Raw genomic sequence first — 22,653 nt, 5'->3', positions numbered from 1 at the left:
CATGTGCGGTGCAGGGTCGAAAAACCCAATCCTAATGTACTTAAAAGGTCAGATGAGAGACATCTGCCTGAAATTAAAACATAAAGTAATTCTGTTCCGGGACTTTATTTGAAAATCCAGAAGAAGCCCTTGGCCGGAAGCATCAGCCTCCAGAGCCTCTTCACCCTGACATTCCTGAGGCTGCAGCACAGTCACCCCATACCCCTGGTGAGGAGTCCCCTGGAGAAAAGATGCACCCATGCCTCCTCCAGGCATGCAGTCAAAGGGCCTCTTCCTGAGAGAAGACAGAACTTCCCAACACCCCAAATCTTCACTCCAAACAGGGTAAGACCTAGTTCCAGAGTCACAGCATGAAACGCAAGAGGCGGCAGAAAAACCCACAAGTCAGAGAACAGCAGCTGTGTGGCCCAGAGGGCTCGGCACCCACAGAAAGCCGGCTCCTCTCTTCCTCTTGTCAAGGACGTCAGGCAGATGCCTGTGGACACCTGCCAATGGGAGCAATCGCCAGACCTAGAAGAGCCAAGCCCGGTGCGCCCTCGCCTGGAGTTGTGAGAAAAGTCCCTGTAGCCCCAGATCTAGGGCCTGCAACATTCTCCTACCCGAGGCTCGAGGCTGCCCTGGGAACTGGTGAGGAAAGCCAAAGTGCACCCCGGCAAACTGCCTGGATCGGTCCAGGTTCCTGAAGCCAAGTGCCGGTGGGGCGAGGTCCAGGCGCAGAATGGGCAGTGGCCATGCTGCTTCCTTCCTGGGGAGGCTGCTTATTTCAGAGACTAATTTCCTGGTTTTCACTGTGCCTATTGTGTGAATATTTGCGGGGGGTGGGGTATAAGCTGAGACTCATCAGAAGGGTTTCAGGGCCTAGTAACAGATTACCCTGTTGGCTATAGAAATGGGACTGAGATAGCCTTGACTTTAGAAAATGGAACATGATACTAGTTTTGACATCTTTAAGACTTGGGCTCCATCAAGAAAAAAAAAATTAAAGGTACAAAAATGTGTGATGATGAATTACTCCTATTTTACAGGAATGGGAGGCTTGATTTATAAAATAGTTTTAAAAATTATTATTCGGGTAAAGGGTTAGACTTAAGCTATAAAGAGCTTGATTGATTTTCCTCTGCCTTGTCTGCTCTGTTTCGGAATAATCCCTAATATTGTTCATTACTTCAATATTTACAGAAAGAAGTTTTTGTTTTTCCTGTGTCATACTATTAGTATCAGTCTAGTCAAGTGACTTGTAAATACCAATAAATAGAATGTATCCATTTTTAAAAATCCAACAGGAGCACAATAATAGGGAAAAAGTTAACTTTTGACTAAAGCCGAATTCCTACTTCTAAGATTTCAAGGTCACCTACCAGGATTAAGATTTGGTCCTCACAATTGTTACCTGAAGGTAAGAGTAAATTCCAATGGTATAACTATATCAAAAAATAATAGATAACAGATATTTCCATAAAAAATTGTTTATGTTCATTTTTAAAATCTCTCTCATCAAACAGTTGTAATGCAGTAGAGAGAATGAGAAGAGAGAGAGGTCAGAAAGTCACCCAGTAAACAAAAGGACCACAGATTTTTCTCCACCCTCAACAGAGATTCCAGTTGATGAAGAAGGCTGCCACGCAAGCTCAGGCAAGGAAAGAGAATGTGCTGCTAGCACTGGACCTCAGCTCCCGGCAAGGCTGCACCTTCTGAACCGACGGCCCAGGAGCGAAGTGACCCATACTTCCTCCAAAGCATCACTCTCCAGACATGGTGATCCAGGCCCAGAAGCAAAGGTCAGTCCCACTGTGCCTGTCACACACTCTGCTCCTCTACACCCTCCTCTAGGAAATGAAAGAGAAAGGATATTGATCTCTAGGGTCTTTTAAGTTGTTCCAAATAAATAAAATAGAATTATTTTCTCTTACTAAAAATAAAACACTGATTTTCATATTAAAGACAAATTAATTTTGCAAAGGATTAAAAAAGCAGAAATCCAAATCAGTTTAGCAGAAAGATGAACAGATGGATTTCTGAGGTCCACTGGCCTGCATCCAAATTTCCCAGCCTAGCCCACGGTTAAACTCGATCTGGAGTCTTCCAGCTCCTCCTCCTACAGGGAAAGCCCCACTCTCCCTGGACTGTGTTCCATAGGAGAACAAGGAGCTCTACTCCACAGGACACCAGAGCATGAGCAAACATGTGGCAATGCTGTAGGATGCTGGTGACCAGGATCCTGCCCCTGGGAGCCACTAAGCTGCCAGAAGATACAGTCACCCAGGCAAGGCTGTGAATAGCACCCCATATCCCTATTGCTCTCCCTCTGAGCCATAGACAGAGATCATGCTGGTGGGGAATAAGGTCTCATGATGTCCAGAACTATAGCAAAAAACTATAAGCTGATCTCCTGCTCCTCATTAAGTGATGACAGTTCACACAACACAAAAAGTGCCATTTCACCAAACTGTAGTATTACAACACTTTCATCATTAACCTTTCTAAAGTAAAAATCATCAGATTCAAGTCTTCTGTCTTTTCATCATAGGAATTCAATGAAAGCAGAAATAATTATATAAGTAGTTAAGCCAAACGTCAACTAGTATTGAAGCAGTGGAAGAAATCGGATTGATTTAGAGTTGATTTAAGATAATACCAGGGGCAAAGACAAGTGGATGTCTGAGTTAGGGGAAAACTGGCAAGGATGGTCAAATAGAAAAAACACGTGACTTAAAGACATAGCAGAACATATGCTCTGTGAAGAAAGGGACTGAGTTATTTCATTCACTCTAAACCTTTGGTATCCAAAGTGCTCAAAAAATATTTATTCAATGACTGCATAAACACATGAATGAAAAACGTCAGTTTATATGAAGTTGATGAACTTCATGAATATAACATGGCAGCAATGCCCAACATTTAAGAAAAGTTATCACAGAACCTACATTGTTTAATAAAGCCAGTGCCACAATAATAATCAGACGCTCAATTTTTCAATAAAAATCATTACAAACCCTGCATTTTGCTATCTACAAATGAGGTGGCCAAGGCAGTTCTTGGGGGGAAAATGTAGGGCTGTATGTGCACAGAAGAGAAAACAAGGATGATGTGAAAATAAACAAGGTATTCAATCCCCAAGTGAGAACAAAGGTGGAGAGAGGTCAGAACTGGGGTCCCCCTGGGGAGGGCAGGAGTGCTGAGTTGCACAGGTACCAGGAAGCCTCTGGGTTGATCCCAGTGATGGCTGTGTGAGTGCACACAGACATGAGAGTCAGCAGGCTGCACACTCAGGCCCCACTGGTATGCTTATACCCGTTCATGAGAGAAGACTGTCACATTTTCAGGAATTTTGTAAACCAGTTGACAGCTCATTGGTAGCTTGAAATAGGGCATAGTAGGGACATTTATAACTTGGAAATTGGCAAATGCTACCAATCAAGGGTTTCCACACACTCCCACCCCTCCTTCCCACCAAAAGCCAGGTGTTAAGCACTTATGCCACTATGTAGCTACTACAGCATGTAAACTACATGAAAAAAATGAAAAGGCTAGGGGTAGGGCTGGGGAGAGACTCATTTTGAAAAAATAGAAGGTATTAAAATAAATAGCAATTTTAATTTTGCACTGTGTTAAAAGTAGGATTTTCCCCAGAATGCAGGAATGTTTAATATCAGGAAATCTATTAATGAAATTTGCTATATTAACAGACTGGAGGGAAAACCATGTGATCATCTCAACAGATGCACATATGGTAAAATTCTACTGCCACTCATGATAAAGATTATTTTGAAAAGAACTCTCGGACAAACCAGGAAGAGAAGGTAACATGCTAGACAAGATAAAGGGTATGTACAAAACAACTAGAGTAATATCACACTTAAGGATGAAATACTAGAAGCATTCACGTCAAAGACAAGAACAAGATGCAGCCTGCTAGCCATCACTATGATCCAAACACTACACTCAGCACAGTACCAGAAGTCCTAGCCAATTAATACAGGGGAAGTACAAAGCTTAGAAAGGAAGACGCATGTTCCCAAAACGATCCTCTATCTAGAAAACATGAGACACAAATGACAAGCTGTGGACACAACATACAAAAACCAGTCACGAGAATAATAAGCAATTTGAAATGTCATTGAACGAAAACACTTAGTAGTGATAAAGGTGATATTTCTGATAACTGGGCAAAGGGCAGACTACTCAATGACAAAGGCAAATGATTAGCCAATTGAAAAAATATCCCAACTTCAAACTGTACAAACACAAATTTCATATAGATCAATATGCTAAATGTGGAAAACAAAACATAAGCCTATTAGAAGAAATTAAAGAAAAATATGAGTACTGAAGTAGGGAAAGTATTCTTAGGATTCAAAACCCAAAAGCCATAAAGGAAAAAAACTGATAAATTTGACTATATTTAAAATTTCTTTTTAGAAAAAAAAACAGACCAAATCCAAAGACCAAGATAAAACAGGTAAACACCTTCACATGGGAAGAAACTGAGGCAGGGGCTGGTCCTGCCATTTCTGCCATTCTCCCATCATATTCTGCCATGGGTTTCTTTTTCAACTTTTTATGTTGAAATTTTAGGCTTATGGGAAGGCTGAAAAATAGTACAGAGAATTCCCCTATGTCCTTCTCCTAGCTTCCTCTAAAATCATAGATTTGTAAGTTGTGAGCATGAGGAGAAGTATATATCAATCACAGGCCTGTATGTTGTGAGCTGGGAGAAGGATATATCGAAATCAGAAAATAAACACTGGCACAATACGATTGGCTAACACCACAGACCTCATCTGAATTTCGGTGGTTTCTCCACCAATACCGGCTTCTGTTCCAGGATTCTGCCCAGAATCACAGGCCACAGTTAGTCATCAGGTCTCTAAGCTGAGACCAATCCTCGGTGTTTCCAGTGTTCATGACCTGGACACTTCTGAAGAACACTGATGAGGTATTTTGCAGGATGTCCCTCTACTGCAGTGTCTGATATTTCCCCATGACTAGACTGTGATTGTGCATTTGTGGCAGGAGTCCCTGACAGAGCACATGCCATGTGGTGTGGGGCGGCATATGATGCAACTTGTCTCGTCAGGTGATGCTGATCTTGATTGCCCGGGTGACGTGGTGTCTGCTGGCTTCCTCCATTCTAAAGTTACTATTTTTCCCTTTTTAATAAATAAATAACTTGAGGAAGAGATACTTCGAGATTAGACAAATATCCTGTTTCTCTCCAACCTCTGGCCCACTAATCAGCATCCTCCCGCGGAACAAGCCTGAAGTAACTATTTCTGTAGTGCTGCCTGAGGGCGATTTTCTATTTTCTCACTGCTCCTACACCAATTAATTGGAATGTTTCTGTCAGGAAGAGATGTCCCTTCTCCTTATTTTTTCAATTTCTCCTTATATCAATAGGTAGTGATACTGACTTTGTTTTATAGATTATACACCTATTCTATCATTACTCATTTCCTTGCTCAAACTGACTCTGCTTTGGCCATGGGGCTCCTCCAGGTTGCTTATGTGCCCTCTGACACACCCCATCCTTTTTGGACACTTCCTTATTTCCAGCATCATCAGAGGTTCCAGACTCATCTTCTGCAAGGAGCCCTGCTTATTTTTATTGGCAACTGATATTTAGGTGTGCTCCCTGTTGCTGGAGGTCATTGCTTCTAGTTCTTCCCAACAGACAAAGCTAGGAGATGCATATGTAGGTATATCACTAACCCATGCATGTAACGTGTACACCCATATTTACTTCTGTGCTGTACATGCATCTATTAAAGACCACAGGGTCACACTGACACCTATTCCAATCCAACAGCACGGGCTCCCTCTGCCATCTTCTTTCGTTATTTGTAACTTCTTCCTGGGACAGTGAGAAACCTGGCTCTCATTATCCACTACGATTCTGCTTATTTGTTCAATCCCCACATACACATAAAGTCGTTTCACATTGCTCACCATTAACACTGAGAAAAAAATTTACTACTATTTTGTACAGTTCTCCTCAGCCTCACAGAATCCAGTCAACATATCATTTTCCCAAATAAGGTTAACACTTTCCTTTCTACCCCCTTTGCTGTGGCTCTGCCGCTTTGTTGTACTACAGTGAGATGTGTGTTTTCTGCTTATATTTCATTTTGGGTCCCCCACATCCTGGCTGATATTAACCATCTATTTTACTTTGGAGTATATGAAGTATTGCTGTGGTTTCAAGAGCTGGGCCACACTGAAAGGTGTACTGAGAGCAGCACTGCACCCCACCTACGACCTGGCACCCACTCCACTTCGCCGCCCCCTCGCCCTCTGCACCCCACCTATGACCCAGCACCCACTCCACTTCCCCGCCCCCTCGTCCTCTGCACCCCACCTACAACCCAGCATCCACTCCACCTCCCCGTCCCCTCGCCCTCTGCACCCCACCTACGACCCAGCACCCACTCCACTTCCCCGCCCCCTCGCCCTCTGCACCCCACCTACGACCTGGCACCCACTCCATTTCCCTGCTCCCTCACCCTCTGTACCCCACCTACGACCTGGCACCCATTCCTCCTCCATCCCCTCACCCTCTGCAGTCACCATCTCTTTTGTTTCTGGCTCTGCCCTCCTGTATCTCCTCTGCACAAGTGTGCAGGGAACATGTGTTTTCCTGCATCCCCTTCTTCTCATGTCAAGGGCAGCATTTAGATGTTCTTTGGTACTTGCTTCGTTCACATCCACGTGCCCTGGATGCCACCTCAAACCAATTCACAGAGGTCATCCTCAACAGTGGATGTGGTTGTGTGGCTATACTAGAGTTTACTCAACCCTCTCCTGCATATGGATATTTAGGTTATTCCAAATGTATTTTCACATTGTTGGAGGTCTATCTTCTGGAAGGATTCCTAGAAGCAGAATTGCTGGGTCAAAGGGTAAGTGTTTATGTGGTGTTGTAGGTTGAATGTGGTTTTAATATGCCCAATAGTACTTCACTGACTTCCTCTTCTGATAAGTGGGGGAAAAACATCAAACACCAGGTAAGAACTCATCTGTTGAGGACCTAATAGTGTGCACAACACAGGTGGTCATCTTAAGAAACGCTAATAGCTTCTGCTAGACATTATAACCATATTTCATCCTAGAATAGGTTCATACAATTCAAGAAGCACAATGCACATCACAGAGACAGACTTCAAGAGCAAACATCTGAAACCAAATAAATGGCCTTGCCAGCATTATCGGTATCAAACAAAGGCTTCTGTCTTAAACTCCATCTCGAAGCTCCTATGAACTCCTAGGAATCTACCTATGAGAAATGAAAATACACATCCACACGCAGACGTGCTTGCTAATGTTCAAAGTCACATGGTTCATAATAGCCAGAATGCAGAAACCACCCAAAGTCCATCCCTGGAGCGGAATAAACGAACATGCTACACCAATATGACTAAAAGGAACAAACTACTGATATATTCTACAACACGGATGAACCTGAAAAACATGTTAAGTGAAAGCCTGTTGCAAACGACGACACAGGACATGAGCTGCTTCCCACGAAACGTCTGCAAGGCACATGTGGAAACAGCAGGCGGGCTGCCTGAGCGGTTGCCTGCGGCTGGGCTGGGCGCGCGAATCAACTGCAGACAAGCACAGGGAACATTTGGGGTGACAGGAGTGTTCAAGAACTAGACTGTGGTGATGTCTGCACAACTCAGAGATTCAGAAAATCACTGAATTGTCCTCTTAGAGAGGGTGCATTTCACGGTAGCTGTTTAAAACAAAATAAAACCGCCTCAAAATGCCTTTCCTATGGTTTATTTTCTCCCCATATTTTCCCAGAGCATTCTAAAAAGGTGAATACTCAAAGCATTATTTGATCATAACTTGCAATTTGCATTGTTTCCTTCAACAATCAATAAGCCCAGGAAATCATCTAAATAAATTCTTGATGCAGTGTGAAAAGGCACACAGGGCAGGTCTTCTGTCCAACAGCACCGCCCTATCCCAGCTTCACACATAGCAAGCAGTGTCTGGTAAATCAAAGCCTGCCTTTTCCAGTCTACAGCATAGCTCAAAATCATTGTCCAGGAAAAGAAAAAACCTTCCTTTTCCTACAGCAAGGGCTTCCAGCAATAAACAGAACTAAAATGTATCAGGCACTTCGTGCCTGTGCCACACATAACACGTGCCTATGGCTGATTCATGCATGGAGAATTCAAGGTGAGCCGCATGGGAGGCTGTATGTCAGTTCTGCGTGAGAGGCACGTGCTCAATGACATCCTGTAGGTTCACGTGATACCAGCCTTTTCTGTGTAAATATAATCAATTCCTCACAGTTTCATTAGAGGGATAAAATTAAAGAATTGAAAGCTTCACTATGAAATGAGATAAATATGTCACTCATTCACCTGCATGTGGGTGAAAACATCTACTACGTGACACCAAAAAGTGCAGAGGGAAAAAATTCCAGAGTAGAAGTGAGAAGATGTCACTTTTAACCCTGCTCTGCTCATGGATACATACATACATAGTATGTAAAGGACTCCAATTCAAAATGACCAAGACTAATTAATATGCATTTGATGTGACTACTTTCATTCATATCTAGAATAGAGTAGACGTAAAGAGTCAAATCATTGCTGTTTAACTGCAGCCAGGGCGCTGAAGTCTCTGGAAACTGTAACCTCTGTTTAAATCGACTTCACACTATTTATGCTTAGGTCTAAACCAAGTGAAATGTGTAGATTACCACTCAGTGTTTTCCAACATTCTTCATGTAGAGGTCAGAGGTCACGTCTGTAGCTCCCCAGCATCTTTTGAATCTCCTCTCTCTACCTGGGGATATCCCTAAGACAAAAGCCAGAATTCTACTTCCTATTCTCACAGCCAGGGTGCACTCGGCCAGTCAGATGAACCAACACAAAACCTCACCTCAGATGATAGAAATTTGAGGGAGCAGGTCCCTAGTGGAAACTATTCCTGAAAAGGGAAAACAATGAGACAAGAGAGGGCTTGGGGATGCAGCAGCTGGCAGAGGGCCCACCAGCGGCATCCGGCAGCCCAGGCTCACTGCACACGGTCCCAGGGTAACCAGGTACTGTGTCTGACTCCAGAGCCTCACAAAGACCAGGAGAAGCCACTTCACATCCTTGAAAAGATTACTTTTTCCAAGGAAATCAACTCACTCTAAGTGACTTAACACTGGGTGGGTTGGATACCTTGTGCCCAACTGTCACTCATCAAAGAAAAAGAAACAAAACTGGGTTTATGTGCACTGCCATAAGTAAGCACACAGGAATAAAATGCAACTTTCCAACTTACTCTCCAGCCTGACTGATACATGTTAAAAACCTCCACTTCTAACTTTATAATTTTAGAAGTGAGGGTTAATGAAATATTAACTACTACTGAATTACCTCTGGTGGCTTTAATAAACTCTGGACTTTCAAAAGTGAAAAACAATCCCTGCTCAATTTAATTCAAGACAACTAACACAGTCTAGTCCCCCTAAGACTGAGGAAACAGAGAAAGGGATCAATTCTAATCCCCTGGAGTTTCACGTTTTCTCTTGGACTCTGAATCCATCATTCCACCTCTCTCGATCCTGCCTCCTAAGCCCACTTAACCCCTAAGGCCTAGGCCCTCCCTTCCTATACCTCACCTCTTTCCACAGTTACTGAGTCAAGAGAAGGGACAGGACTCTGTGCCAAGTGCCAGCCTCGCGTGAGCCTCAGCAGCCATGGCAGGAAGTGGTGTAGCACCACCTACCATTAGACAGGACTACACATAGGTTCTACGATGAGTATTTGTTGGACAACTGAATGAATGATTATTTGACTCTGACTTACAATAGTCTTCCAGAAATGGAGAGAACCTCGGCAACAAGCAGTTCAACTGCCCTCATTCTACATCCAAGGAGTCTGCAGCAGAGCCATGAAGAGAACGCACCATCCTGTTCAGAAGCAGGCCTGGGATTACATTCCTGATCTCCCAAATTCTGGGACACTTTCCTGTTTGCTCCTTGACCAAAAACAGCTTAAAAGAGATGCTTTTTTGGCCAGGTGCAATGGCTCCGCCTGTAATCCCAGCATGTTGGGAGGCCGAGGCAATTGGATCCCTTGAGTCCAGGAGCTCGAGACCAGCCTGGGCAACACGGTGAAACCCCATCACTACAAAAAATACAAAAATTAGCTGGGTGTGGTGGCATCCACCTGTAGCCCCAGCTACCTGGGAGGCTGAGACTGAGGTGGGAGGATCGCTTGAACCCAGGAGGTTGCGGCTATAGTGAGCTATGATTGTACCACTGTACTCTAGCCTGAGCAACAAAGCAAGACGCTGTCGCAAAAAAAAAAAAAAAAAAAAAAAAGATGTGTGATTCCTTTAAGCCTCCACAGTTGAATCAAATGTATTTTTTCATTTTATTTGGCTGCCTTTTCCTGAATCCTCCCAGAATTATTCGAAATATTCTTGTTTCTGTCAAGATGTAGTTATAACTATTATTTCAGAGAATGCATTTCAACTGTATCTTGTCCAAAAGGGGTTAAAATGATGCTGGCACGACAGAGCTACTTTTTCAGGATGTGGCCTCCCTGTTTTCAACAGATAATTTACTATGTCACACTTTATGGTTTTATAACAATTCTGAATGTTTTGTAAATGTTTCTATTCTACATAGAAAAGCGTGGAAATCTGGAGATAACACAGACATATGGGGCATAAATATATGACTGATTCACTAAGTACAATAGGATGGGGGGGGCAGTGTAGGGAGGCAGCAAAAGCATACGTTTTCAGAAGCAGATAAACTTAATGCAGGTTCAGCCGGGCGCGGTGGCTCACGCTTGTAATCCCAGCACTTTGGGAGGCCGAGGCGGGTGGATCATGAGGTCAGGAGATCGAGACCACGGTGAAACCCCGTCTCTACTAAAAATACAAAAAATTAGCCGGGCGCGGTGGTGGGCGCCTGTAGTCCCAGCTACTCGGGAGGCTGAGACAGGAGAATGGCGTGAACCCGGGAGGTGGAGCTTGCAGTGAGCTGAGTTCACGCCACTGCACTCCAGCCTGGGTGACAGAGCGAGACTCCGTCTCAAAAAAAAAAAAAAAAAACTTAATGCAGGTTCTACTACTTACTACCTACAGAAAAAGTAAGTTAAAGTTATTCTCTCCTTCAGCAAAGGCTTACAAGTGCCTATCTGCCAGGCATTGCTCCGAGCCCTCAGGACAGGTTCAGAGCAATAGCCCTGCCTTCCTGAGGCTTCCATTCTGGCCAGGCAGGCTGTGTGGGGAAGAAAGGAGTGGTGGGTACAGATGGCAGAAATAAACAGAACGGTGAGCAGGGCACACAGCATACAACAGTGCATGAACACTGAAGTGAGGGCTAGCTATAGGCCCCAAGACAGCTGGAGCCAGGGCTCTGAGTGGCAGGAAGGGACAGCAGGAAAGAAGGCCGCAGGGGGACTCTGAGCAGGAGAATGACGTGATGTCTTCCACGTACAGGCTCAGATCTGAGTGCTGGTCGAGAACAGACTGAAGGAGACCAGAAGTGGAAGAAGAGATCTGTTAGGAGGCTATTCAGGTAAGCCAGGCCAGTGTTATCAGTAAAAAGGGATGATGACAGTGACCCTTAATAGCAACATCCTAAGATCATCATGAGGATTAAACTAGATTAAACCCATTTTACCATGTCTGACACATGGTAAGAGCTTAATAAATATTAAATATTATCCAGCTTTCCTAGGAAGTCACTGAGCCCCTTAGCATCAGTTTCCTGATCTGATCAATAGGGGTAATGAGACCTCCTACAAGACTGTCATGAGAGGAATAACTGACTTAATTGCAAGGACCCTGCAGAAGAGTCAGTTCTACCTAATAAAAGTTTAAATGCACATGTCTGTGTTTTACAAACAATGCATTACAAATTTTGTAGGCCGTGGGAAGGTACAGACAGATCCTGGCTTACAACAGTCTGACTTACAATTTTTTTACTTTATGATGGTGTGAAAGTGATACACATTTAATAGAAAGTGTACTTTGAATTTTGAAGGTTAGGTGTATTAAATGCATTTTCAACTGACAATATATTCAAGTTATGAACCTCATCGTAAGTTGAGGGATATCTATACAAACAAACATTCTGTGAGTCACATATTAGGTGACAACTGCTTTGCAGAATCAAACAGAACCCAATACAAAATGAGGTCTCTAGTTGAAGACTCCTCACCTGAGATCCTCTGGAACATGACATCATCACATCATCACCATCCAAAGAGTTCCAAGAGCTCTTCTTGGTCCCTCCATTTCCCTTGTCTCCAAGACCTGATCTATTGCCCACAACCAAGAATTCACACCTGCTCTCTTTTCTCCAGTTCTGTCACCTGTGCCCTGCTAAATCATGGCAAAAGTGCCAACCCAGGCCTCCATTCTTCCTGTTGCACTCCTTCACCCCCTGGCTGAAAACACTCTGAGAGTCTGCAGGACTTGGCCCCTCTGTCTTTCCAGCCTCACCTCTTAGCCCCTGACTGGACAATGGTTCTGGTCCCATCCTGGCCATTCTAACAAGCAGGCCCTCTAGCAGGCTATCCTTCTAGCCAGAAGGCTGTTGTCCACCCCTCCTGACATGAGCTCATTCTCTCCCTTTGGGCCTCAGCGTACCACACTGCACTCAGAGAGGCCTTCCCAGAACATCATGCCTCCACCAGGAGCCACCCTCTGATGCCATCTACCGCAGCCGTGTCTCCTCGGTCATGACGATAAAGACAGCACAGGTGCTCCTTGACTGACGGTGGAGTTCCAATCCCATGAACCCATCACAAGTTGAAAAAGAAAACATCCTAATCTGAAAAAGCATTCAATACACCTACCCTACCAAACATCAAAGCTTAGCCTAGCCTACCTAAAAGGTGCTCAGAACACTCACATTAGCCTACAGTTGAACAAAATCATCTAATACAAAGCCTATTTTATAATAAAGTACTTAATATCGCATGCAATTTATTGAATGCTATGCTGAAAGTGAAAAACAGAATGACTGTATGGGTACCATGGTCAAATCAAAAACTGTTACTGGAACCATCATAAGCCGGGTCCGTGTGTAGTTGTGAGGCACGGTGTCTGCCTCTGTGATCTGTTTAGTTTCCCCACCAGAATGTCAGTTCAAAGAGGCACAGACCTCCTCCCTGTCCTTCTCCACTGCATCCTCCCACGATGACTCACACAGAGCAGGCACTCAAGAAAGCCTGCCCCTGAGAGAAAAGAGCGAAGGGAAAATGTTTTCACAGCAGTGGGAACTACTCTCCACTGCACAGATGATGGAGAAAATGCAAGGAAGCTGGGCAAGGCTTCTTCACATTTCATCGCATTGGCTGAACTACTGAGAAGATGGGTGTTCTGAAACTCCAAACCTGAAAAAATCAAATAATCACAAAAATAAATCAAAACTCATGCAATTAAGATTATTTTACCAAGTTAACAGGCAACTTTGTTTCACTGAATGCTGCTGACCCAGTGGAACATAAACATATACACGCAACAGGCCCAAAGCAATACCTGCTTTCCTCTGGGGGTAGGGTTGGTGAGGGAGTTGTCTTAAATGCAAAACTGAAATTCCCAGCTAGGCAAATCAAGAACAAATCAGGCACCAAGTCTTCTAATCCTCTGAGTACTGAATTTGGTGAATAAAGGTGCCAACCTCCAGGTAACAATACTTTTAGAGAAAAGTGAATTTTTTAAATAAATTAAAAATTCCATTTCCACATGTATCTTCCCGTAAGTATGCCCGATGGCATGTTCAGCACAAGCTGGTAAGAAGCTGGATCCTGAGTCCTAGGGTGAGATTCCGAACTTTTTAGGACTGAGGACAAAACCATGATTTATTTCCTATCCTCCTTTCAAAAGGGCAGCACGTCGAGGAATATTTCTGAGTCCAGGCTCCCATGTGCAGATGTCCTGCCTCCCCCTGAAGTCCCGCCTCCCTTCTAGAGCTGAGCATCCCTGCGCTTCCTGCCTCCCTCTCACCTTCTCAAGGACTTGGCTCCAACATTATCCTCTTTCCTGGCATATTATAAATGTTTCCCTCTACTGGATCATTCCTATTAGCTCACAACATGCTATCATCGCTCTCATTTAAAAATACAAATAAAAACTTCCTGTACCCATGTCCCCTCCAGTCACCATCCCATGACTCTTCCCTTTTAACAGAACTCCTCTAGAGAGTCGTCTACACTGATGTTCCCACCTCTACTCTATTTGTTTCCTCTCCCCACCACTCCAAACCTATTAAGGTCACTCACAACCACCTCTTATCAAAGCCAATAGGAAACTCTCCAGCCCACGAAGAATAAGAAGAAAAGAACCCCTCGGTGTCTTGGTTTCCAGGCCACTAGACTCTCACTAGTTTCTTCTTTCTTCAAACAGAGTCCTTTTCAATGGCGTTGCTAGACCCTCCCTCCCAATGTGGACCCCTTGCCAAAAGCTCCCAGGCCATTCGTCATCTCCTGCTCCTCTGTATCCATACTGTATGCCTCAAAGATCAGCAATATGCAAATGACTCCCAAATTTACATACTTGGCCCCAACCTCTTCTTGAACCTGACCTTGAATTTCCATCCATATTCACCTTTCTCTACTCAGATGACTAATCATAAAAATAATAAGCAAAGTAAGCCCCATTAAATACTGTTAGTCAGGTACTATTTTCGGTACTTTACATTAGCAACTCAACAACCCTGACAAGTTGCTTTTATTCTTCCTAATTTATAGATGAGAAAACTGAAGCACAGAAAGATTAGACTGCTTGCTCAAGATCATCTAGGAAGTAGCTGCACAATGACCCAACCCTCGTCCTCCAGATCTGGCCCTTGAGTGGAGCTGCTGAGCTGGGCTGCCTTCCAGAGTCACAAGCTCCACATGTTGAAATCCTAACACTGGCTCTTCCCAGACTTCCCTATCTCATACCTGGCACCAATGCCAAGTCAAAAGCTGAGTTGGAAGAATCAGATTCTAGATGTGAAGAAATTTCAGAATTACTTTATTTTACTTGTATTTTCCTTTTTTATGAAAGTGCATTAATGATATGATTTTAAAAGTCAATGCTTAGTCTAAGCTCTTTCAATGAGTATAAATGAATGCTGGGTAACAAGAAAGCATTGTGTCACAATCTAGTTGGCTACATTTTCCCTTTGTTAGCAGCATAAAAAATGATGATGCAACTTAAAAATGATGGCATCTTACAAATGCTGAAATTCGGTAGGCTGAATCTGATCTCACCACTTCTGCCCTGGTCTGAGGTGCTGGTACAGTCACCCAGCTTTCACAAAAGTCTAATTGATCTCCTTGCTGATATTCCTCCTCCAGTCTGCAGTAGTGGAGGTGAAAAAAGCAAGCTGCAGTAAGGAGGTAAGGGTACATCCTGCCATTGCCACTTCCTGTGTGACCTTGGGTAAATCACTTAACCACTCTGTGCCTAGGTATTCCCCCCTGTAACATGGGAATAATGATAATAATGCCTACTTTTTGGACTGTCATAAGAATAAATGAATTAATATATGTAAAGTTCTTAAAACAGCCTGGCATATCATAAGCCCAACAGCCAGAGTGGTACTTTTTAAAGATAAATCAGATCATGTCATTCCCAAGGAAGGAAGAAAGGCTCTCTTAAGGCTTCCCATCACACCTAAAATCTAAATTCCTTACCACAGCCTGTGTGCTCCAAGATGCAGCTCTCCTCCACTCCCGTCTCACGTCCTACCACTCGCCCAGCCTCTCTGGCAGCAATAGCCTCCCTGAGGTGACCAGCATACTACAAGGAGGCTCAGGAACTTTCACCTGAGAGTTCCCTGTGCCTGAGAGGCTGCTGCTGCCGTGACCTCAGCCCAGCTCACTCCATCCTCACCACCTATTTGACCTTCTCTCACCTACCCTGCCTCATTTGCCCTTCGAAGCAGTTAGGACACCAGATGCTTGTTTACTGCTCTCCTCCTTCCCAAGAAAATGAACCGCTCGAGGGCAGGAACTCTCCTCATCAGGCTCATCCTGAATCTCCAATACCTAGAAGAGGACCTGGGCCAGGATGCATGGGTGAATGCCTGTTGGATCAATAAGCAAATGAAATGGAACCAGGTTCCAAAATCGCCAAAGTAGAAGCAAGTAGAGCTTCCATTTCACTGTACTTCCAATAAAAATACAAGGTATCTCAGAGTTACTTTCATCCCCCTTCCTGTTCCATCACAGTTAAACCTAAAACCAAAGTCACTTTTCTTTGTATATGCCTAGGATATCTTATAGGCATACAGGTGGAAAAGTGCAGCAAGCGGTACTAATCAAACTACCAAAAAAAAATGCGATCATTTGATATTAATGGCGCTAGCCCAAGAGTTGTCAAGCTATGGATGAAGCAAAACTCTGCAAATGGAAGGTGCGGTAAGACCCTGCCACGAAGACCTCTGTGGGCTACCGTGCTGTCCCTGTCCACACCCCAGATAAAAAGCTGTCACCTTGGAAAGAAAAGTCACTCAAGGTGTAAGGAAGAAACCTTAATGATTTCACTGGGCAATTTTTAATTTTCCCATTTGCTTTTCCTACCTCACATATTGTGAACATACAAAATAATATGGTTTTTTTTTTTTTAACACCACCATTTCCATCACACCAAATTACAGACTTGGAAATTCCTATTTTAGAAAGTTGACACAGAAAACCATTGAGTTTTCTTTTCTTTTTTTTTTTTTTTAGACAGAGTCTCACTGTGTTGCCCAGGCTGGAGTGCAATGGCGAGGTCTTGGCTCATTGCAAGCTCTGCCTCCTGGGTTCATGCCATTCTCCTGCCTCAGCCTCCCAAGTAGCTGGGACTACAGGCACCCGCCACCATGCCTGGCTAACTTTTTATATTTTTTTAGTAGAGACGGGGTTTCACCGTGTTAGCCAGGATGGTGTCAATCTCCTGACCTCGTGATCTACCCGCCTCGGCCTCCCAAAGTGCTAGGATTACAGGCGTGAGCCACCGCGCCCGGCCACCATTGAGTTTTCTAATAAAATTGGACCTCTCTGAGCTTTTTGGTTTCAAACTAAGCTTGATAACTTTGCTAAACTTTTTTATAGGCTGGTAAATGTGTAACTTCATCTATTTCTCTCCAAAGTTAACTACCTCCTGTCTATTTAAATTATATTATTTGATCACAGAGCTAATCACAGCATTCAAAGGAATAAAACCCAGTTCTTAAGTAAAACTTACAGCTAAGAAATTCTGATAAATAATTAGTAGGCTTTGCTTGTACCCACGTGTAAGAATATCCACTATAGCAAGGTTTGTCATATATTAAAACATACACAACTGTGTACACACTTTGACTCCTGCTAGGACAATATACAGTTGGGTGCAGCCTTTGAACCAAGTGCCCAGGGATGGAGTGGAATGAGGCTTTACCTTTCTGTAGGTACTGTGTGCTTGCTTATCTTTTTAAATCTATCAATACAAATGTACTGCTTTATGCCAGAAGCATTTTTGATCTCTACCTATCTTGTTAAGTACTGTATCTCCTAGGGCCTAAAACAGGGAGGGCCTAGCACATAACAGGCCACAGACAAGTATTTGCCAAATGAATTAAGTTTGTTTTACGCATTCACTGGACAAATAGAAGTTAAAAAATTCTTATTCCAAAAATCTAAAAGAACTCAAATGCTTTACAATACATAAATTCACAAGGAAGTGAAATTAGCCTCTGAGCCAAGATGTTTTTTGTGGATGACGTTACCACTTCATAGCTAATCCTTCCCCCTTGGCCTCCCAGTAACAACTGCATGAGCACGTCACACCAGAGACACGTGTCATCAATTTCTCAGAGCTGGATCGATTATTTTTAAGCCCCTGTCCCTGCAGCAGGGCCTCCTTTTTTCCTTTCCAACTACAGCTTCAAATTTGATGTAGATGTAGTGGGATATACCCCGTCTTAGGAACCCTCAGACATCTAACAGGGCATCACTCACAGACAATGCATTCCTTTCAGACCCTGTGTGAGTTCATCCACAGGCAAGATACAGGCACCTAGCTCAGCCTGTCTCATCAAATATTTATCGAGCCCTTGTTGTGGCTGTCCATACATACTGGACCCTGCCCTCTGGAGGAACCGCGCAATGAGAGATAGTTAATTCTCTTATCCAAGAGGGAATTGTATCAGCCAAGCTTTTATCCTTTCTTCCTTCTCCCTTTCCCCTCTGGGAAACCCTCAGCAGGCAAAAAGGATACAGCAGTCTCAACCCCAAGGAAAAGATGGTCATCAAAAGACAATTAGCTTTTCTATCTCCTAGGAACAACTGCTCTTAAGACAACCTAGTGTTTTGGAAAATGCAGCTCTGAGCGGCACCTTTCGAAGCAATAAAACATACGGCAAAATTTAAGAGGAAACAAAGAGGATTAAATACATATTTGTATTCTCAATTTAAAAAACTACGGTTCTATCATCTGAATTACGGAACTAAACGTTAAAGAAACAAGTTTGATATCATGCCACTTTTCGTTATACTTCGAGAACGGAATGCAATAATGGTTAGTTAAGAAGGAAATAAAATGCCTGTATCAGAAGTAACAGCCCAAACCTGCTGACCAAAAATATTAACTGCGAACTAAACACCACGGTGCAGATCTCCGACATAGAAATCTGGACAGGAACACATTTTAGGTTAGGTTCTCCAGCGTGTAAATCGGGACTCCAACACGTTTCAGCATCCACAGCCCAGTCTGACACCTTCCCTCGCACCCATCCACCACGCAGTAATTTTCCTTCTCATGTGAACACGTCAAAAGTCACCTCGGGCCCCCAACTGCCCCAGATTGCTCCCGATCGCTGCAGACGCCCAGCACCCGCAGGAACTTCCCTGGCCCGGGCCGCCCGCGGCGCAGAGCATCCCGCGCGGACACTGCGCCCTCGGGAGGAGACGCAGGACCGTCCAGGGCGCAGACTCGTCCCCAACGCAGTCTCCACTCCCGTGGCACAGCGTCCCCTCCCAAGGCAGCCTCCCCTGCCCGGGCCCAGCCTCATCCCGGGCGCAGCCTGCCGTCCCCCGGCGCAGCGTCCCAGGCCGGGCGCAGCGTCTCCCCAGGGACATAGCCTCCCGTCCCCAGGCGCAGCCTTGTTGCCAACGCAGCCTCCCGTCCCCCGGCGCAGCCTTGTACCCGGGGCAGCCTCCGGTCCCCGGGCGCAGCCTCGTCCCCAGCGCAGCCTCCGATCTCCAGGGCACACCGTCCCCTCCCCAAAACGCAGCCTCGGTCCCCAGGGCGCAGCCTCGTCCGGGCGCACCTGCCCTCCCCGCGGCGCGGCGCATCCCACGCGGACTCGGCGCCCTCGGGAGGGGACGCGGGGCCGCCCGGGCGCAGCCTCCTCCGGGGGCCGAGCGCCGGAGCAGACGGGCGCCCCGGGAGGGTGGATGCGAGGCGGTGCCGGGGCACCCTAGCCTCCCCGCGGGCGCCCTCCGCTCCCGGGACGGCCCGTAGCCCTGGACCCACCGCCAGTCCCTGCCGGGCGCTTACATAAACGCCGCCGCCGCGGGGTCCGGAGCCCGCGCCCGCCCGAGCCGCCGCGGCCCCGCGCCGCCCTCACCTCAGCCGCAGCCGCGCAGCGCCTGGTCCTCCGCACGCGCGCCCCAGGCTCGGGCCGCAGTCCCGCGCCGGGCGGCGCTCTGCCTTGTTGGTTGTGTGCAGCGGCGCGGCGTGGCCGTGGCCTCGCGCGGCCCGGAGCCGCGGCCGCCGACCTGGCCACTTGGCCGCTGCTGCCGCCACCGCCGCCACCGCCGCCACCGCCGCCACGGCCGCCTCAGCGCCTCAGCCGGGCCGCCGGCGGCTCCGCCCCCTTCCCGCCCCCGCCGGCCCCCGCCGGCCCGCCGGGCGCGCGCACGCCGAGGGGGCGGGGCCGGCGCAGAGACGCCGGACGTGCGCGCGCTCGGCCGTCCCCGTCCGTCGTGGGCAGCCGGGGCTGTGGCGTCTCCCTCACGACCACCTGCGGCGGACGGGCGCGGGGGCCGATGGGGCTGGAGCGCGGCCGGAGCTGAGAGACCGCGGCTGGGCGGCTCCGGAGCGGGGGGCAGGAGCGCGGGACCGGCCTGGCGTCGCGGCGCCTCCCGCCCGATCGCGGCTGAGGAGACCCTGCCCGCCTTCGTGTCCTCCTCTGGGTGCGCGGCTGCTGCGTTTTGGGGACGGGGTCTCACTGTCGCCCCGACTGGAGCGCGGTGGACCTCCGAGCTCACGCGATCCTGCCGCCTCAGCCTCCCTGGTAGCTGGGACCGCGGGCGCCCGGCGATTGGCGTTTGCGTTTTGCGGAGGTGGCGTCTCGCGGTGCTGCCCAGGCTCCCGGCTCCCGGGCCCACGCGCTCCTCCCTGCAGCGGGCGCCGCCCCGCCAGGCCCCCGCCGAGCCGCCCCTGCTTCCCCCTCTCCCGGAGTTGTCTGGGACGCGCGGGTCCCGCCGGCCCCCTCTCCCCGCCCATCATCCTCACTGTAGACTCGGGGAGAACCAGGTCGCGGCCTAGGACCCTGGACACGGTTCCCTCCGTCTCCCGTTTAGTTGGCACTGACACTAGCAGCTGCTCCCAGTTACCAACGTTTAAGTGATGGTGGTTTTGTTTGATTTGTTTTGTTTTAGGTTGATAGTAAAAGCATTTTTTTTTTACAGCATATGCAATAGACTTACTCTTCGATATATCTATATTTACGGACTGTTCCACAGTTATACCAAGACATGTTTACACAGATGATGATAAGCGTATGCAAGTTTTCAATGACCGGAATAACCAGCTCCAGGCTGCAGTTCTCTGCACGAAGATAAAGTTTGGTAGGCAAACTTGGCAGCTCCTGACCGCGGCGACCTGAGCCCAGAGGAGCAGTCAGGGGCGGTGGGTAGAGCCAGGTGTGGACAAGCAGGTGGGTCCTGCACCTGGGTGGGGGAAGCGGCAGGTACCAGGGTCAAATTGAGGTTGTGCTCGCCCTGGCCTCCAAACCTCAGGCGGCCCACTCTGCCCTCGGCCTGTTTCCTCCCTTGTAAAGTGGGGAGTGAGAGACCATCCCAAGCCAGGGATGGGGTGGCGCACACTGTGATCTCAGCCACTCTGGAGTCTGGGGCTGGCGGGGAGGCGGTGGGGGGCGGGTCGCTTGTGTCTCAGAGCTGGAGCTGTGGTGTGCGAGGCCGAGGTCCGCGCCTATAAATGGTCGCTGCGCTCCGGCCTGGGCAACACTGAGACCCCGGCTCTGAAAAACAACAAAACTTAAAAGACGAACACAGATGAAGTATAGGAGCCTGGTATGTGGTAAGTACTCCGCAGGTGTCAGCCGCCAGCCCGCAGTCCCGGACAGGTCAGGGGAAGGACCGTGGTCTGCGGCAGGCTGCTGGCTTCAGTCACTGCCTGGTGGAAAACAAGCCTGTCTTTGGGGCCAGCCAGCTAACAAGTGAGCCCTTCAGCCCATCTGAAGGCGAAGCACCCGAAGGGGCAACCGTGGACGGCTAAATAAAAATCAAGACTCCTGGGACGCCTTCTCGGGACACATTCTTAGTAAAGAGATACGTGCATGAGGACGTTGTATTTCTGTGTAACAGGCCAGCCCAAACCTCAGAGGACGAAAACCTCTCTTCAAGGCTCATGACCCTGTGGGCCTGCAGCTTAAGCCGGTTCAGCTGGGACGGCTTGCCTCGGCTCCATGGGGTGTCCGCTGGGCCCACTTATGGGCAGGTGCCCTGGGCAGATCCGGGCCACATGTCACCCACCCACCGCAGGCTGACCGGGCCTCCCTGCCGTGGTGGCTGGGCTCCCTCGGCAGCAAGAAAAAGCAAATCCTCATGGCGCTTCCCTCCATCTCCCTGGGAGGGTGAGATGGCCGGGGCCTGAGTGGACGTGAGGCACCGCACAGGGGACGGGCACAGCAAGCATGGTTCATCAGGGCTGTCACTGCAGCAGTCTTCCACAGGCCTTCGCTGAGGTGCGGGTTGGTGTGGGGAATACAAGGGAACTCCCAAGAATGGAGGCTGCTTGTGCAAGTTTCAGCTTGTCCTTTTTCTCCCTCCAGAGCAGCGGAGAGTGGATGGCGCCCAAGGCCAGGACCCTCTGCTGCTCCCACGGGCCTCTCAGGCGGCTCTGCAGGACCAGCCAGCAGCCTCTGATGCTCCCTTCCTATTCCATGGCTTCAGGTGCCATCCTCTCCACAGAGACGGTTTCTATTGTGATGCTCTCCCTGACTTGGAAGAATGGCACTGGGAACATTCCCCTTGCTGCTGATGTCGGGGAGGAAAGCAGTTTCCAGTCGCTTGGGGCCAGGACATGGCGTTCCCAGCTGTTGTGGGGCATGAAGCACCAGGATGCCCATTCGGGTGCCTGTTGAGATCAGGCTCTTTGAGAAGGAATCCCGTGGTCGCCTGAGGAAGCCCAAAAAAATTTCGAGGACATCTCAGCCATCCATCGCCTGTTCACTGTGGAGGTTGAACACCGGGGCTTCTGGAGGGGGGCCCTGGGTCTCCACAGAAGTGCTGGCAGCCACCATCCACTTCCCGGCCTTCCGTGCCCACCCCACCTCTGTTCTGTGGTTTACCGTCTCCTTTGTGGGAATTATGGAATAAACAATCACTCTGGTGTCCTGGAAAATGAACCTGATGCTGGAGGGCTTGAGTGTAGGAATCCAGCTGGCCTCCAGCTGTCTGCCTCAGGGTGCGGAGTTAGGCT

At 47.6% G+C, this 22,653-nt stretch overlaps 1 protein-coding gene across 6 annotated transcripts in view; it reads right to left on the bottom strand.

Moving 5' to 3' along the window:
• Positions 1–19,790, bottom strand: part of ADARB1 (adenosine deaminase RNA specific B1) — a 154,912-nt gene extending 135,122 nt beyond the window's left edge. For all 6 annotated transcript variants that reach the window (XM_030806041.1, XM_030806040.1, XM_030806044.1 and 3 more), the window contains exon 1: positions 19,553–19,790. The gene's annotated coding sequence lies outside the window, so the exon portion shown is untranslated. The remainder of the gene's footprint in view (positions 1–19,552) is intronic.
• Positions 19,791–22,653: the final 2,863 nt, after the last annotated feature.

Source organism: Nomascus leucogenys, chromosome 25, assembly GCF_006542625.1.
Source record: "Nomascus leucogenys isolate Asia chromosome 25, Asia_NLE_v1, whole genome shotgun sequence".
Classification (NCBI taxonomy): Eukaryota; Metazoa; Chordata; class Mammalia; order Primates; family Hylobatidae; genus Nomascus; species Nomascus leucogenys.
Note: the sequence above shows the minus strand (reverse complement) of the source record. Positions and strands in the feature narration are given on the sequence as shown.